The 16752-nt window shown below is 35.2% G+C and overlaps 1 protein-coding gene across 1 annotated transcript in view; it reads left to right on the forward strand.

Annotated features, from left to right (window-relative positions):
* Window positions 1–8361: 8361 nt before the first annotated feature.
* Window positions 8362–16752, forward strand: part of LOC128202648 (sex peptide receptor-related protein 2-like) — a 28429-nt gene continuing 20038 nt past the window's right edge. The window contains exon 1 of the mRNA XM_052903665.1: window positions 8362–8589. The gene's annotated coding sequence lies outside the window, so the exon portion shown is untranslated. The remainder of the gene's footprint in view (window positions 8590–16752) is intronic.

The following is a 16752-nucleotide window of genomic DNA, read 5'->3' on the forward strand; positions in this document are numbered from 1 at the left end:
AATGATTTATCTAATACTGTACCTAGTAATAATTGACAAATGTTTATTGTAAACGTATGTCATGTAAGACTCATGTTCGTTCCAATATACAATGAGCTCTCTAACGGGTATGTACTGATAATTTCTTTTATTTTAGATTGAAAATATAGAACATGTATGAAAATGCATCATATGTAAATAAGATACTGTTAGAATTCTGTTCTGTAGTGTGCTGTTTCATTTCATCTCTTTGTATTTACCCATGAACTTGTTTTTTTTGTTTGCCATATTGTAATGTTGTATGTTAACTCATATCCTCAGTTACCAGTATGGGCCTTGGGAATAATGCAACTTGATACTTGAAACTATATTTTTGTTCTTCCATTAATTTTCAAAAGTATATTTTATATCGGAATGTAGTTTCTTTATTCAAATTATGTGATTTCATTCTTTTTAAGAAACATTCCTGAATTGGTCCTGTCATGGAATTAGAAGTAGTTAACGATCTTCCATGGCCAATGCTTAGATGTTGATTACTACGCATATCAGTACAAATCCAATAAAAAGTAGACCTGCGTCCAAAGGACCCAGATGCCCCAACTTGCCTCACGTGACACAGGAAATGTTTACATCAGTTTTGTTTTTGTTGTTGTTTTTTCTATCTATAGAAATTTGTTGTGACACTCATATTTGCAAACAAAATAGTTCGAAAATGTCACTTTTTGGTAACTCAATGGCCATAAGTATCCCCCTACTATGTGCAGCAGCAAACAAAAACCCAAATGGACATTTTCATCATCTCAACAACATTCCTTAAAGGTTTCAAGACTCTAGGTCAAACAGTTTTGGAGTTTGAATGAAACAAGTTTGCATAAAACTTACTGACGGGATCACGGACGGACGCACGGACGGACAAGGGCAAATCTATTTGCTTCCCCCCCATAAGTGGAAGCATTAACTCTTCACATATTTCTTTCCTTTGAAAACGGGTGGGGGGAGATATTTTACACTACTCTATTAATACCAAGATTCAAGATTTATGAACATTTAAGAACTGAAGTGAAAGAGAAAATAATAATGATGTAGTTTATCTTATATAATTACCATGAACGAATACGTATGACACATACAGTAACGAAAAACACCCGCATTTTTTGCGTGGGTAGTGACAAATTACCGACTCACTTTTTATAAAAAGAAATACTGTACAAAAAACGCTAGTACTAGTTTACGGTTGATGGACAACATTTATTTGCCGATGAAAGGTTTACATCATTTTTGATCACTCGATTATGAACATTTTATTGAAATATTTGTAGATGAAAGATTAAAGGCTAAGCTTACAGTTGTCAATATACTCAAATATTGGTCTTCGACACGATAAAAATAAAGAAATAAAATAGTCTTTATGGACGATCTGTAGCAGTGATATTCAATCTGTATGCGCAGTCTTTTGTGGTTCTTTATTGTTGTGTGTCATCTTGGTCGTTAATATTTGTTATGTTCTAATTGGTAATTAATATTTCGTGTATTCTAATTTTGTCGCTTATATTTGTGTGTGTGTGTGTTATTTTGGTTGTAAATATAAGGTGTGTACTGTAATGGTCGTTCATATAAATTGTGTTCCATTTTGGTCGTTAATGTTTATTGGGTGTTATTTGGATATTTTTGTTGTGTTCTTTTTAGGTCGTTAATATTTGTTGTGTTCTGGGGGGTTTTCGTCAATATGTGTTGTGTATTATTTTGGTCGTTAATATGTGTTGTGTGTTACTTCGGCCTTTTATATTTTGTTTTGTGCTATTTTGGTCGTTAATATTTGCTGCACATGTTACTTTGGTCGTTATTATTTATTGTGTGCTATTTTGGTCGTTAATATTTATTGTGTGCTATTTTAGTCGTTAGATTTTGCTGTGTGTTATTTTGTTGTGTGTTATTTTGGTCGTTCATATATGTTGTGTGCTATTTTGGTCGTTCATATATGTTGTGTGCTATTTTGGTGGTTCATATATGTTTTGTGCTATTTTGGTCGTTCATATATGTTGTGTGCTATATTGGTCGTGAATATATGTTGTGTGCTATTTTGGTCGTGAATATTTGTTGTGTGCTATATTGGTCGTGAATATATGTTGTGTGCTATTTTGGTCGTTAATATTTGTTGTGTATAATTTTGGTCGTTTTTTTTCGGTGTGCTGATTTGTGGTTCTTATTTTTTGTTTGCTCCCTTACGACTCGTGTTTTTTACCTATTTTTGTCATACAAGGCCCTTACTAGACCGATAAACATTTCGTTTCCTCAAAAAGCGTAATAGGTTTTCGTCATTGGCCCTTTAATTAAATGGCGTAATGTAATTGTGCAGGCATTCGCAGGGCGATGTCAGCCGGTTTAAAACACGCGTGAAAGAATGTACAAATACGTTTAAACTGGTTGATATTTTTAAATATTTGTAATAGTTGTAAGCTACATTGCTCACACAGTCATATTTTACAAATGATATATAAACATTGAATTTTATGATTAAAGTGGATATGATTAATGATAAATTTTATTTTATTTCTGTTTGTTCTTTAATGAAAATCATTCATGTTCGGAAGTGAATTCTATATTTGTTTATAATTACAACAGTTTCTTCAGTATTCGGTCTAACAACATACTGGTATATATTTATCTGGTGAATCTAAAAATTTGTAAGATTAACACATATGTCATTGTTATAGTTAAATGTAAAAGTATAAATGTCGCAGACGCTCGGATAATTTCTTTGGTAAAGGTGTAGACTTATAACCCTTTTACTTTGAGTTTGAATTATATTGTGTTCACTGTATGCACTTTCTAGCTTTCTGTAAAAGTAATAGCAATCCTTGTTTGACTTATTTTGCCATCCTATTCAACATTTTAACGCAACCTGCCTGTTCATCAAAGCATCACTTGGAAAAAACTATATGATATGTTATGAACAAAACACTCTATGTGAAACTTTGCTTGTATACCGTTTACAGGCTGATGCATAAGTATTCCTCTTATGGGTGGGTGTATAAGCGTATTTATACTTGCGATCCGGCAAGGCCCATCCGGCGAGTGCACCGATAATTAAGATTGTTGGTCATTTTAAAGTTTTTCGAGCATGTTGCACAGCCAGAATGTTAGCCTGGCTAGAGCTACCCTGGTTCTTTAAAGTGCACCCGTGTATAGCACTGCCAAACAGGACCCAATTTTAACGTCCCTTCCGGAAGAAGTTTAATATTTTTTTATTGTTGCGGCGGGATTCGAACCTGAGTCCCCTTGATTGACAATGAAGTATGTTAAACATTAGGCCACGCATCCGCCACAAATCCTTTAATAGGATAATCTTGAAATACTTTTTGGAAACCGGGGCTGGAGGAAAGATATTCTCCTACAATGACTCAAGTGCACCCATAATTCTGCGTAGGTATTGACAAATAACAAACACACTTTAAAAATAAATAAAAAATAAACAAATGGGCAATTACACGTTTACGGTTGACGGACAACTAAGAGGTATACATACATCGTTTTAGATCTCTCTATTATGAACATTTTATTGAAATATTCGTAAATGAAAGACTTCAACAAACAACTCCCGAATTATAACAATCGACTCAAACAATAATAGGCTAAGATAAGAGTTGCATGATCAGAGAATTATCCTCTGTAAGCGACAAAGCTGAAAGAAAGAGATACTCTTTATGGGCGAGTTGCTGCAGTGATATACACTCTCTACGCACAGTCTTTTGTGTCTTTTCATTGGTGTGGGCTATTTGGTATTTTATGTTTAGTTTTCTGCTATTTAGTTTCCTCAATAAACGTTGATTCAATGGCGTAATGTAGTTGTTTAGGGAAGCGCGTGGCCATGTTAGCAAAATGAATGTTATAGTACGAAAAAAGTCATTACCTGATAAAACCAATAATGGCGAGCTGCTGATTTTCCAAAATAACTGAAATGCAGTATTAAGTGAATTATTAGTTCCGTTCATCTCAATAATTTTGTTGACTCATTCTCCATTATCATAATGACTCTTAGGCTGACTTTATCAGTCTTATTATAAAAACATTTTTTGCTAATTTTCACATTCACATAGCCTGATAGTATTGTATTTTTTGTGAATATTATTTTCAATTTGATCTCAACTTATGTGCTACACACACTCTGTTCACTGTGTTTTATGTAATGTAGTTACTGATATTTGTTTCACTGTTTTGTTTAAACCGTTTCAAACTTGTTTTTATGTCATCATCTCATGCATATTATATGCCAAAGATGTGAATAAAAACTTGGAACTTGAAACAAGTATTGTTTGAAATTGCAAAATATTGGATTTCTTTTTTTAATCAGCATTGGTGATCGGGATTCACTTTAGTGTAAGACGCTAAAGTATCTTATTTCTCATTTCCAAATTACTCATTCTACCGTGCTTATCTTAAATATTATTTCATTAAAATATTTTAAGACTCTTTTAAAGGAAGATTATTACACAATTCATACCAAGGCTGAGTCACCGTACACCTGCGCGGGTAGGAGGACGGGCGGTCCATGCTTTTCAATGTTTGTGGAGCGAACTACCAGGTCCACAGCTACTAATTTCTATTTCCTTATCATTCTCGCACACCAGAGCGATGATGGTATACGTACATCAGATTTATCATTATCAAACATCTGCATTTCAATAAAATTATTATCATATATAAAGGACATTTAGCGCATAGATTCTTCTTGTCACTTTACGGGTGTACCAGACCACTAGTTAGCAGCGCCCTGGGCCCAGTTTCAATAAAGAACATAAGGTTTAAGATCGTAACTTTCTATGCGTATATCCATTTGTTGGTGTCAATAAAATTATCGTAAGGACATTTATCCCTTAGAATCTGCCCGTGTCTTTTTAATACGCTTGACTCCGAGTAATCCTATGCAACCTAATGTTGACGACTAAGATATCTTATTGAAAAGAGGTCCCAGGTGCATAGCTATCTATACACAAAATGCGCATTTGCGTGCAGAAGCTCCGTAAGAAGAAAAAAAACCATTATGTTCTGCAGTGTGCTGTTTCATTTCATATCTTTGTATACAGTACAGTCGAACCCCGAATTTTCTGAGGCTCGATGTATTTTTGCAGGCCCCTAAAGTTCGAGCCAATTGATTCGACTGTATATCATACATTTGTTTCTTGTTTGCAACTTCGTATTGTTGACTCATATCCTCAGTTACCAGTATGGGCCTTGAGAATAGTGAAACTTCTTACTTGAAACTATATTGTTGTTCTTCCATAAATCTTCGAAATAATATTTTACATCGGGATGTATTTTCTCTAGGGTGTTTTGCGGAAACGAGGTTTACCGAGGCTCGGGATGAATCTATCGTACACGAGCGGCTATGGTAGATGCCTTTTCTCCCACCTCAGTTACGAAATTAAGTAAAAATATATTTCTTGCTGGAACTCGTTTGTGCTTAGTTGAATTGATTTCGTAAGGATATGCGATAATTCGTAGTTGTCATGGATATGCGCGCAGTGATTCAGATTATGTTAATAGTCCAATCGGTCTTTAAAGTGAGTTTAGTTCTAAAGAGAGTGAAGCATTATTTCGTGAAAGGTGCGTGGAAACTGTTTTATGGTAACATCTGAAGTGAGAATTAATTAATTAGCGTTCTAAATATTGCAACAAGACAAAGTTTCAATGATACTACAGACGACAGTCTTCAACAAGGGGTGAAATTACAATGTGGAGTTCCATACGGGCATTTTATCTTCGCCCGTGAGCAAGATATGAATTTCTCGCATGGTTAAATTATTGGATCTACTTATCTGAGGTGGGAGAAAATGTTCTTCCATGGCCAATGTTTAGACGTTGCATACTACGTGTACGCATGTCGGTACACTCCCAATAAAAAGTAGACCTGTGTCCAAAGGAACTTTTTACACCAGTTCTATATTTTCGAACAAAAATGAATTTCTATCCATAGAAAGTTATTGTGTCACTCATATTTGCAAACAAAATATCTCGAAAATGCTTGGTAATTCAAAGGCCATAAGTATCCCCCTACTATGTGCAGCAGCAAACGGAACCCCCAGTGCACAACTTCATCTCAATAACATTCTCCAAAGGTTTCAAGACTCTAGGTCAAATAGTTTTTGAGTTTTGAATGACACAAGTTCGCATAAAACTTACAGACGGGATCACGGAAAGACGGACGCAAGGACGGACAAGGGCAAATCTTGATGCTTCCACCCATAAGTGGAAGCATTAACTCTTCACATATTTCTTTCCTTTGAAAACGGGTGGTGGTGGGGGGGGGGCGTGGGGGGAGATATTTTACACTTCTCTATTAATACCAAGATTCAAGATTCATGAACATTTAAGAACTGAAAGTGAAAGAAAAAATAATAATGATGTAGTTATCTTATATAATTACCATGAACGAATGCGTATGACACATACAAGAACGAAAAACACCCGCTTTTGCGAGGATAATGACAAATTACCGACACACTTTTTATAAAAAAAGAAATACTGTACAAAAAACGCTAGTACTAGTTTACGGTTGATGGACAACATTTATTTGCCGATCAAAGGTTTACATCATATTTGATCACTCTATTATGAACATTTTATTGAAGTATTTGTAGATGAAAGATTTCATCAACTACCAAATCATTAAAAAACCCTGAAACAATTAAAGGCTAAGCTTACAGTTGTCAATATTTTCAAATATTGGTCCTCTACACGATAACACAGAAAGAAAGAAAATACTCTTTATGGACAAATTGTTGCAGTGATATTCAATCTTTATATGCGCAGTCTTTTGTGGCTCTTTATTGTTGTGTGTTATCTTGGTCGTTAATATTTGTTTATATGTTCTAATTGGTAATTAATATTTCGTGTATGAAAACTTTGTCGCTTATATTTGTGTGTGTGTTATTCTGGTTGTAAATATAAGGTGTATACTGTAAGGGTCGTTAATATTAAATGCGTTCTAGTTTGGTCGTTTATGTTTTTGTAGTGTTTTATTTGTTGTGTTCTTATCGTCAATATGTGCTGTTTGTTATTTTGGTCTTTAATATTTGCTGTGTGTTATTTTGGTCGTTAATATTTGTTGTGTGTTATTTAAGTCGTATATATTTGCTGTGTGTTATTTTGGTGGTTAATATTTGCTGTATGTTATTTTGGTCTTTATTATTTTTTTGCTGTATGCAATTGTGGTCATTAATATTTGTTATGTGTTATTTTGGTCATTAATATTTGATGGGTGTTATTTTGGGCGTTAATATTTGCTGTATGTTATTTTGGTCGTTAGTATTTGTTGTGTGTTATTTTGGTCGTTAGTATTTGCTGTGTGTTATTTTGGTCGGAAATATTTGTTGTGTGTTATTTTGGTTGATAATATTTGTTGTGTGTTATTTTGGTCGTTAGTATTTGCTGTGTGTTATTTTGGTCGGTAATATTTGTTGTGTGTTATTTTGGTTGATAATATTTGGTGTGTGTTATTTTGGTTGTTAGTATTTGCTGTGTGTTATTTTGGTCGGTAATATTTGCTGTATGTTGTTTAGGTCGTTAATATTTGCTGTGTGTTATTTTGGTGGTTATATATTTTTTGTGTGTTATTTTGGTTGTAAGTATTTGTTGTGCGTTATTTTGGTCGTTAATATTTGTTGTGCGTTATTTTTGTCGTTAATATTTTTTTTTCTGTTTTTAAGTCGTTTATATTTGCTGTGTGTTATTTTGGTGGTTAATTTTTGTTGTGTGTTATTTTGATTGTTAATATTTGCTGTAAGTTATTTTGGTCGTTAATATTTTTTGTGTGTTATTTTGGTCGTTAATATTTGCTGTATGTTATTTTGGTCGTTAATATTTATTGTGTGTTATTTTGGTGGTTAATATTTGGTGTGTGTTATTTTGGTTGTTAATATTTGCTGTATGTAAGTTTGGTCGTTAATATTTGCTGTATGTTATTTTGGTCGTTAATATTTGTTGTGTATTATTTTGGTGGTTAATATATGTTGTGTGTTATTTTGGTTGTTAATATTTGCTGTATGTTATTTTGGTCGTTAATATTTGCTGTGTGTTATTTTGGACGTTAATATTTGCTGTATGATATTTTGGTCGTTTATATTTTTTGTGTCGTTATTTTTTCTGTGTGTTAAGTTGTGGTTCTTATTTCTTGTATCCCTTACTGCTCGTCTTTATTTTAGCTATTTTTGTCATACAGTGACCCTTACTAAAACGATGCACATTTTGTTTCCTTAATAAGCGTAATAAATTTTCGTTAAAAATCTATATTGGGCCTTTAAATGAATGACGCAATGTAATTGTGCAGGCAATCGCAGGGCGATGTCAGCCGGTTTAAAAACAAGCGTGAAAGTTTGTACGAATACTTTTAAATTGGTTGATATTTTTAAATATTTGTAATAGTCATGTTATACAATTGAAGATAAACATTACATTTTGTTATTAAAGTGGACATTATTAATTGAAATATTTCACTTCTGTTTCTTCTTTAAGTAAAGCATGCATGTTCGGCATTGAATTATATATGTGTTTATTATTACAAAAGTGTCTTCAGTATTCGGTTTAACAACACACTGGCATAGTTATATTAAGGTGAGTCTTATAAGATTATATAGTAAGATAAATAATTTCATTGTTTATGTTATGGTCAAATGCTATAAGTATGCTTGTCGCAGACGCTCGGATACTTATTTTGGTAAATGCGTAGACTATAATTACCCTCTTACTTAGTGTTTGAAATTATACGTTGTCTACTGTATTCACTATTCAGCTCCGTTTTAGAAATGGCATTCCTTGATTTACTTCGTTTGTCATCCAGTTCAACATTCAAACGCTACCTGCATGTAAATCAAAACACCACTTGAAAACTCTATCATATGGCCCCAATATCACGAAAATACTTAAGTCAAATCTCAAACTCAGTCTCAACACATTTTATCACATAGCATTAAAATTTATTAAAAATCATATATGTTTTTTTACAGTTTTATAAGCGCATTATATCATAGAATATGCTGATAAAAGCCTTTGGTCGAATTCCCAGGTAAATATATTTTACAGCCAAAAAAGTATTTGAGTACATTTCTGTATTCTTTATACATTTAAAATACTAAGTTTTTTTTGGCTCTAGAATTAGTTTTCTTTGAAAATTGACAAAATATTTTTATCAACACATCCTATTAGAAAATATGTTTTCAAAAAGTATAAAACATGCAAGATTTTGAAGAATAATATGCTTTTATATGGTGAAATGAGTTGAGACTAAGATTGAGATTTGACTTAAGTATTTTCGTGATATTGGGGCCAGTAATGAGCAAAACCACTCTATGTGAAACTTTGCTTGCACATTGTATACCTTTGACAGGCTTTTAAGAAGTTTAGCATATTTCTAATAGTGCGGCGGGAAATGTTATCATTAGACCACGGTGGGGAATGTTAACATTAAACCACTGCGGGGAATGTTATTGGCAAATAACTAACAAACTTTTTTTTAAAGTGCATAATATTATACAAATTTGCAATAACATGTTTACGGTTTGGGGTAACCTTTATCTACCGATTCAAAGGTATACATCAATTTTGATCTCTATTATGAAAGTTGAAATATTTGTAGATGAAAAACTTCAAAAAACACCTCCCAAATTTTCACATTCAACGGAAACAATAAGAGCTGCCATTATGCTCCAGTAATGATCCTCTACACGTCAACACTGAAAGAAATAGATACTCTTTATGGACGAGTTGCTGCAGTGATATACAATCTGTATGCACAGTCTTTTGTGTCTTATCGTTGTTGTGGTCTATTTGGGTATTTTATGTTTTGTTTTCTGCTAGTTAGTTTCCTCAATACACGTTGATTTAATGGCGTAATTTAGTCGTTTAGGGAAGCGCATGGCCATGTTAGCCAAATGAATATTAGAGTACGAAAAAATGTCACTGTATTCACCTGATAAAGTCCTGCTGCTGAAATGCTGTATCAAATAAAGTTAATAAAGTTTAGTATTGTTTTGAAATAGCTCAATATTATACTTCTTTTTCAAACAGCTTTGGTGATCGGGGTTCACTTAAGTGTAAGACGCTCAAGTATCTTATTTCACATTACCAAATTACTCAGTTTACCGTGATAAACGTGAATATTATTATCATAAAAGGTTTTAAAACTCTATTAAAAGAATAATATTACAAAATTCACACCATAGCTGAGTCACCATACGGTTGCGGGGGTAGGAGGACGGGAGGTCCATGCTTTTCAATGTTTGTAGAGCGAAATACCAGGTCCTCAGCTATTCATTTCTATTTCCTTATCATTCTCCTACATCAGAGCGATGTTGTTATACGTACATCAGATTTATCATTATCAAACCTCTGATGAACGAGAATGTACTTTAAAAACTTATTAGAAACAAATGCGTTTATTATTTAGGGGGTATATAAATATATAACAATAAGGTATATTTCCATATCGCGTAAATACACACAAGCATTCCAAATATGTTGACAACCTCGTTTTAGATGACACCGACTATTATCTAGTCATCCTTAAAAGTTTGAAATGTAGAAATATATGTAACTTTATACTTCTTTTTCGACTTTAATTCAAATTCAGCACAGTTTTAAAGAATCGTTGCCATTACAAAACCTATGAGTGATTCCGTTTAACGATGGTTAAATCAAAAGTTTTATAAATGATCATCATCATCATCATCATCATCATCATCATCATCATCATCATAATAATAATTATAACAACAACAACAACAACAACAACAACAACAACAACAACAACAACAACAACAACAACAATAATAATAATAATAATAATAATAATAATAATAATAATAATAATAATAATAATAATAATAACAATAATAACAATAATAACAATAATGATTATAATTAAATAATAGAACGCGGTATCTAAAACAATGTTGTCAACATGAAATTTGACTTGACATGTTATCATTTAAATTAATTTATTAACAATGAAGACATTATAAATTATGATATGGCATATTGTGATATGCTATCTAAATTGATAAAATACTTAATTGGCCCGTCAAGGGGACACGCGTCAGATACGCCCTAGCCAAACAATGGAAATAGTGAAGTTTACTTGATGGTACAGTAAAATTATCTTCACGAATTTGTCTTCCGTGTGTTCGTTTAATATATTTGGTTTAAACAGTATTTATTTTTATAACAAATAAACATCTACAACATACACATATAACAGAATATACAGAATTGAGGAGAAAGCCATTGGCTTGTATGAAACCTCATTTCTATTTTCGGTAAACAATATTATATATAAATGATTTAATTCCAGCAAAACACGTATAATTATACTCTGTTAATTGGTATATCGATAGATAGAAAAAATGAAATAATGAATTATTAAAATATGTTTAACATATGAGAAACTATATATATTCACTCAAATATATATATGTCAGTATAAATCTAGTTGAATATATTTATACTGATACAATAGTGTTCGTTCTTTGCTAAAATAAACATGAATGAGATATTTGCAGCAGGTAGTTGAAGTATCTGAGGGTGGTCCAGACTTTTGGGTGTGATGTTTGTGGAAACAAACAATTATTAAGCCCTAGTATCGAAGGGTGTGTATCGGTTGTAGCCATCATGCGGTTGCGGGCGGACGTTGCAAAATGGTTCTGGAGCGAACTACCGGGGGGGGGGGATATTCAATATGCGACTTAAGTCAATCTAATTGTCATACATCATTGACTTTATTCACTCAAATAATCAGTTATAAATTACAAGTAATCCGATTAGCTACATCGTTCTTAGATCCAATTAAGACCAATAATACCAGCTAAGGGGCTCATTTGAATACAGATCGTATTAAGGCTTAAGATCTGAATTTCCAGACGTAAACTCGTATTTGGCGTTAACTGCATTTCAATAAAATTATTATCATATCTAAAGGACATTTATCGCATAGATTCTTCCCGTAACTTTACGGATGTACCTGAACATTTGTTAGCAGCGTAATGTTTACATTTAAAAGGGAGACCTGGGCCCAGTTTCAATAAAGAATATAAGGTTTAAGATCGTAACTTTCTTAGCGTGAATCCCTTTATGGTGTCAATACAATTATCATAAGGACAATTATCCCATAGATTCTGTCCGTATTTTTTAATACGGTTGACCCCGAGCAATTCTAAGCAGCGTAATGTTTACGACTAAGATATCGTATTGAAAAGCGGTCCTATGTGCGTAGCTTTATAAACGTAAAATGCACATTTGCGTGCAGAAGCTCCGTAAGATGGAAAGCAAACCTCTCTGATTACTGGAGTATACGGCGTGGTACGCAACCTCTTAGATTACTGGAGTATACGGCGTAGTACGCAACCTCTGCTAACTCGGGTATAAGGCGTGGTACGCAACCTCTCTGATTACTGGAGTATACGGCGTGGTACGCAACCTCTTAGATTACTGGATTATACGGCGTAGTACGCAACCTCTCTGCTAACTCGGGTATAAGGCGTGGTACGCAACCTCTCTGATTACTGGAGTATAGGGCGTGGTACGCAACCTCTCTGATTACTGGAGTATACGGTGTGGTACGCAACCTCTCTGCTTACTCGAGTATATGGCATAAAAGCAACCTCTCTGCTTACTCGAGTAGGGAGCAGGACTTTTCAACCCCAAGACTTTTCAACCCCTTCTCAAAACGAAGACTTTTCAACCCTTAGACTTTTCAACCCCTATTTCAAAGACTTTTCAACCCCTTCCTGTTTGGACTTTTCAACCCCTATTTCAAAGACTTTTCAACCCCTTCCTGTTTGGACTTTTCAACCCCTATATCAAAGACTTTTCAACCCCTATTAATTTTTGTCAGCCAGGTGTTGTCTTTATTATTTTTTATTTTTTTTGGCAAGAAACTTAACAAATTTCACAAATTGTTTTTGAAATACAATTAAAGATTTGTTAGTGTTATTTGTTACTCTTTACTACAAAGTATTGGATAAAATTGAGACAAAGGTGTTGCATTGATTTACTAATCACTTGTTTGATGAAGGCAAATAATACCTTTGATTAAATATATGATTTTTTTAAACAGTGGATTTGCTTAACTAGAATATATATTACTCAAAATGTGCTCTAGCTGGCATCTAGCCATTAGTTGCAATACCTCACATGATGATGTGAGTATAAATTTAAATACCAAAATTGAAAAAAATGCAAAAGAAAATAAATGCAAAGAAGGATTTACGGAGCAATCTCCATTTGCTTGTAGAACACCCATAAAAACCTCTACTTGAAAATTTGTTAAACTTTTATTGCTTTTAAAAAAGGTCAGCGGTCGAAACATTTTGTTGTAGTACCATATTGCTTTTTCAGTACAGTTCAATTTTAGTTGCTGATAATGAAATCAATAAACTCTGAACACGGGGGGGGGGGGGGGGGGGTAAATAAGTTAAAAAAAATTTGTTCAATTTTTAAACCGAAAATCATACACAAAATTTAACAAGCTGCTCAAAGTTTAAAATGATGGCCATCAGGGTATTACAACCTTAATTTGAACTGTCATTTTCAATTCACTATAACCTAACTAAAAAGGTGTCATGAAGCCCCTTAATCCCTTAAGAATTTAAGACCATGTCACACCTGCTGCCCATTAACGGATGTGCAATTCTTTAATTGCATAAAACAATACAATGCGTATAGCATTTTTTTTACATATATATATATAAACGGCGTGGTACGCAATCTCTCTGCTTACTCGAGTATACGGCGTGGTACGCAACCCCTCTACTTACTCGAGTATATGGCGTGGTACGCAACCTCTCTGATTACTAGAGTATACGGCGTGGTACGCAACCTTTCTGCTTACTCGAATATACGGCGTTGTACGCAACCCCTCTACTTACTCGAGTATATGGCGTGGTACGCAACCTCTCTGATTACTCAAGTATACGTTGTGGTACGCCATCTCTCTGCTTACTCGGGTATACGGCGTTGTACGATACCTCTGTGCTTACTCGAATATACGGCGTATTACGCAACCTCTCTGATTACTTGAGTATACGGCGTGGTACGCAACCTTTCTGCTTACTCGAATATACGGGATTGTACGCAACCCCTCTACTTACTCGAGTATATGGCGTGGTACGCAACCTCTCTGATTACTCAAGTATACGTTGTGGTACGCCATCTCTCTGCTTACTCGGGTATACGGCGTGGTACTCAATCTGTCTGCTTACTGGAGTATACGGCGTGGTAAGCAACCTTTCTGCGTACTCGAGTATACGGCGTGGTACTCAATCTGTCTGCTAACTGGAGTATACGGCGTGGTATGCAACCTCTCTCCTTACTCGAGTATACGGCGTGGCACTCAAGCTCTCTGCTTACTCTAGTATACAGCGTGGTACGCAACCACGATCTCTGCTTACTCAGGTATACGGCGGTATACGGCGTCGTACGCAACCTTTCTGCGTACTCGGGTATACGGCGTGGTACGCAACCTCTCTGCTTACTCAGGTATACGGCGTGGTACGCAACCTTTTTGCTTACTCGAGTATACGGCGTGGCACTCAACCTCTCTGCTTACTCGAGTATACAGCGTGGTACGCAACCTTTCTGCTTACTGGATAATACGGCGTGGTACGCAACCACTCTGCTTACTCGAGTATACGGCGTGGTAAGCAACTATTCTGCTTAATCAAGTATATAGCGTGGTACGCAACCTCTCTGCTTACTCGAGTATACGGCGTGGTACGCAACCTCTCTGCTTACTCGAGTATACGGCGTGGTACGCAACCTCTCTGCTTACTCGAGTATACGACGTGGTACGCAATCTCTCTGCTTACTCGAGTATACGGCGTGGTACGCAACCTCTCTGCTTAATCGAGTATCCGGCGATGTACGCAACCTCTCTACTTACTCGAGTATACGGCGTGGTACGCAACCTCTCTGCTTACTCGGGTATACGGCGTGGTACGCAACCTCTCTGCTTACTGGAGTATACGGCGTAGTACGCAACCTCTCTGATTACTGGAGTATACGGCGTGGTACGCAACTATTCCGCTTAATCGAGTATATGGCGTGGTACGCAACCTCTCTGCTTACTCGAGTATACGGCGTGGTACGCAACCTCTCTGCTTACTGGAGTATACGGAGTGGTACGCAACCTCTGCTTACTCGAGTATACGGCGCGGTACGCAACCTCTCTGCTTAATCGAGTATACGGCGATGTACGCAAACTCTCTACTTACTCGAGTATACGGCGTGGTACGCAACCTCTCTGCTTACTCGGGTATACGGCATGGTACGCAACCTCTCTGCTTACTCGAGTATACGGCGTTGTACGCAACCCCTCTGCTTACTCGAGTATACGGCGTGGTACGCAACCTCTCTGATTACTGGATAATACGGCGTGGTACGCAACCCCTCTGCTTACACGAGTATACGGCGTGGTACGCAACCCCTCTGCTTACACGAGTATACGGCGTGGTACGCAACCTCTCTGCTTACTCAAGTATACGTTTATAGAAGAATCAGGCAGCAATGTATTAATGTTATACACCTGCATAAGAACAATTATCACGAATTATATATAGTTGTATAATAATATTTCAAATGTGTTGACAATTATCCTTTGCATGACAGATAATTTCATAATTTGTCATATTTTTTATCTCGGCATAAAACAGCATTACAATTTTTAACAATTTGTCTATATTTACCAAGTCTGGGCTAAGAAGATGGGCCATTTTTAAGTTTAACTCTTTTCCCCACTGTATACGTTTTACAGAATCTGTTTACATACTTGTGTGAGAGCGATGTATACTTACATCAATGAAAAAGAACATGTTCTCATTTAACCACGTTCCGAGTTCGGCTTTAGGCTTATTTCAAATCTGGAGACATTTCGTCAATGTCGTCTGAATGACATACGGTCTTTTGTTGAGTGCCAAATATCCGCTATCCCCGAGAGTTGTTGACGTGTATACATACCACGTCCTTTGAACGTGTCACGGTTATTAGCACAAATGATTCTATATTTAGCGCCAGGACTTACAAACACAAATAGCAACATATATTTATAACAGCCTCTTTAGGAAGTCGGAATGCCATCTTGTTAATACCATATTTATTAATACATGGAACCAGTATACACATATCATTTGATTTTAAAATGTGTTTCTTACATTTTCAACAACTTCATATAAGCCAACATAACGGTAGTACATTTACAATTAAGTTTATTGTCCGGTTGTTCAGAAAGTTCTTTTAAGTTAACAACGTTGTTAACGTCATCATTGATGTTAACAAATTTGTTAACTTTGACTCAGTTCTCAACAATCGACCCATTGTGTTTAATTCCATTAGAAGGCCAAAAATATACCAGCCAAATGATGTTAAACATATAATAAAATTGGTTTGGTATTAACTCTGAATATATTCAGTGGTCAACGTTTTCTTTTGTCCAATGAGATGGCAGTACTTCTCAAAGGTTTCACTACATTTATTCAGCATAACAGCAGTCAGCCGTGAGCGATTTAAATCAGGTGAAGCGATATACAGTCGAAATCCGTCGACTCAATTCACTGTTGGCTCGAACTCGCTTGGCTCGAACTCCTCGTTGGCTCGAACTAGATGTAAAGAACCGATTTATTTATACTGAAGGTAAACATTGCCGCTTGGTTCGAATTTCCGAGGCTCGATGTATTATCGCCGGTCCCTTGAAGTTCGAGCCAACGGGGTTAAAACTGTATATATAAACAA

Source organism: Mya arenaria, chromosome 9 (assembly GCF_026914265.1).
Source record: "Mya arenaria isolate MELC-2E11 chromosome 9, ASM2691426v1".
Taxonomy (NCBI): domain Eukaryota; kingdom Metazoa; phylum Mollusca; class Bivalvia; order Myida; family Myidae; genus Mya; species Mya arenaria.